The 2,374-nt window shown below is 37.4% G+C and overlaps 1 protein-coding gene across 6 annotated transcripts in view; it reads right to left on the bottom strand.

Annotated features, from left to right (window-relative positions):
- Positions 1 to 263: 263 nt before the first annotated feature.
- Positions 264 to 2,374, bottom strand: part of Nav3 (neuron navigator 3) — an 830,635-nt gene continuing 828,524 nt past the window's right edge. For all 6 annotated transcript variants that reach the window (XM_045151620.1, XM_045151622.1, XM_045151621.1 and 3 more), the window contains one exon: positions 264 to 2,374. This exon is cut by the window's right edge and continues 608 nt beyond it. The gene's annotated coding sequence lies outside the window, so the exon portion shown is untranslated.

Here is a 2,374-nt window from a genome sequence, read left to right as displayed (position 1 = left end):
TCCAAACAACAAAACATAATGAAACACAGTGCTTCATTTTAGACATCTTTAGACATGTTGTCAAGTAGCCTACTTATTTTAGAAATTGGAGTTGTAACGTATTTGTAAAAAGTAAAAAAATCCCCAAATACTTGAATTTTCTCACATTCAAATACAATCATTTAACATCATTGATCCTATCATAATGCAAGCAATGTTTTAAAACTTATACTTCCCTTTGTATAAATTATTTAAATTTTCTCAAACAGAGACAGTACACCTTGTTGTCAATAAATAATTCCACTTTAATGGCAAAGTAATAATTTAGACAGATACAGGGTGCACATTTGCAAAAAAAATATATGCAAGCTGGTTTACAAGCTAGAGGAACATTAAACCAATAGAAAATACGGCATCCAGTTAAGTCCATTGACACCAAGTACTTATTGTTGGGGCTTTACAAAGACTACAAAACTTTTCAGATGATTTATTTCACTGTTTCTGCCTATTTACATGATATGTTACATCAAAAATGTACAAAATATAAAATGTATACAGACAAATGTTTCACAAACTAGTTTAAGTTGTAAACTAGGTGGACTACTGGGGTGTAGTGCAGGAAGTTCCGCCTATGCTCATGTTGGGACTGTTTTCTCAAAATGGCAGGGAAAGATTTGCAAATTTCTTAGGTCACATATCATACAAGGGCAACTAGTCACTCATCCAGCTATATATATTGATGTCGCACAACAGATTTAATTCATGTTTGAGGCTTAAAAGCCAGGGTGACAATTCTACGTGCATAAATTCAGTTCTGATTTCCCTCGGGGCAATAGCACCGTGTAAGTAAGAACCTATATGCTTTGTGACACTCTGAAAACTGCACAGATATCTCATGTTGTGATTTTTGTGTCAACAGCAACTGACCCATGGCTGGTCACAGAGGGTAGCACCAATGATACATCTTTAAAGTACCATATTTTCACAGGCATAGAGCAAGTCTACACCATGGCCTAAAGACCTTAGGTTTCCAAAACTTCAAACTCATCCTCTGTGTGGTGATAATGTCTTCAGTGATTCTAATCAGTTTTCAGGCACTCTCTTAAAAGCTGGCCACAACAGATGTACTTTCAGACATTTTTACATACCCAAAAATGTACTCGCTTCATGTACAATTTGGAAGCATGCTCATTCTATTACTGATAGTTCCTGCATAGTCATAACAACTGTAAATACAGGACAAACACACCAGATAATGACAGCTTTGACGGTTTGCATTCTGTATTTGTTTGCAATATACAGGAAATCTCAGCAAGTGAAACACCTCTTAACACCAACAGGATAAAATACAATTTTGTTTGTGTTTGTTTTGATTTGTGCAAGATTGAAAAATTATTATTTACAATACCTACCCAGTAGACTGTGCAAATCTAACCTTCTTTTTACAGTATAAATGCTTCCCCTTCCACAGTGACTTTGCGGAGTCAGTGTTCTTGAATGCTGATTTTCTCATGTACAGCAATAGCAATCAAAACAACATGCGTCAAAACTAATTTCTTTTGAAATTAAGATAAAGAACAGGGAAGGAAAGCCGAATAGTTGTGCTCATGCTGTATCTAGTGCTTCCAGCTCTGCAGGATCAGAACTCAAAATCTCCCACCTTCTGAAATGCTTTCATTTAGAACTGGATAGAATTTTGCCACATGTCTCTCCTTTTAAGTGATGGTCAAAGAAGGTTTCTGGGGTCCTCAACTTGTCTGGAGGATAGGCAAAGCAATCTCTTGATTCCCAAATAAAAATACAGATCTTGCTCCTATCTATTTCTCCAAGAAAAAGGAAGAGAGAGAGAGAGAGAGAGAGAGAGAGAGAGAGAGAGAGACAGAGAGAGAGAGAGAGAGAGAGAGAGGGAGAGAGGCAGGGAGAGGGAGAGGGAAATGATATCTAGAGATGAGGCTACTGTGTTAACTGGTATGTTGCTTGGTTGGAAATGAAAAGACAGTGGAAATTACCAATGGTTTAGGATTTAAACCAACTGTTGAGCAGTTGTAGAAATCTGTTTTAAGGCAGTGAGACAGCACCATAGGAAATGTTCCTTCTTTCACTGAAAAGGCTCAAACAAATAAAGCCCTAAAAAGCCTTTCTTCAGTGTTGACTAATAACTGGTATAAAACTCTTGTTAAGGGAGTGGGCAGGTGGCTTGAAAAGACCACTGTGGTAAAAACAACTTTATAAAACCTGTGACTCATACACTAAAAAGTTGGTGGCACACGTCATGAGAACATGGCAGTTAGAAGGAAGTTGGCACTTCTCCAGTTTGCCACAGTAGTGTTTTTCTGGTGGATGCACAATTCCATTTGTGCTTATGGAGGACTGGCCTCTTGGGTTCATTCTGGAA

The sequence above is a fragment of the Jaculus jaculus genome, chromosome 6 (assembly GCF_020740685.1).
Source record: "Jaculus jaculus isolate mJacJac1 chromosome 6, mJacJac1.mat.Y.cur, whole genome shotgun sequence".
NCBI lineage: Eukaryota > Metazoa > Chordata > Mammalia > Rodentia > Dipodidae > Jaculus > Jaculus jaculus.
This window is presented reverse-complemented; position numbering and strand designations above follow the sequence as displayed.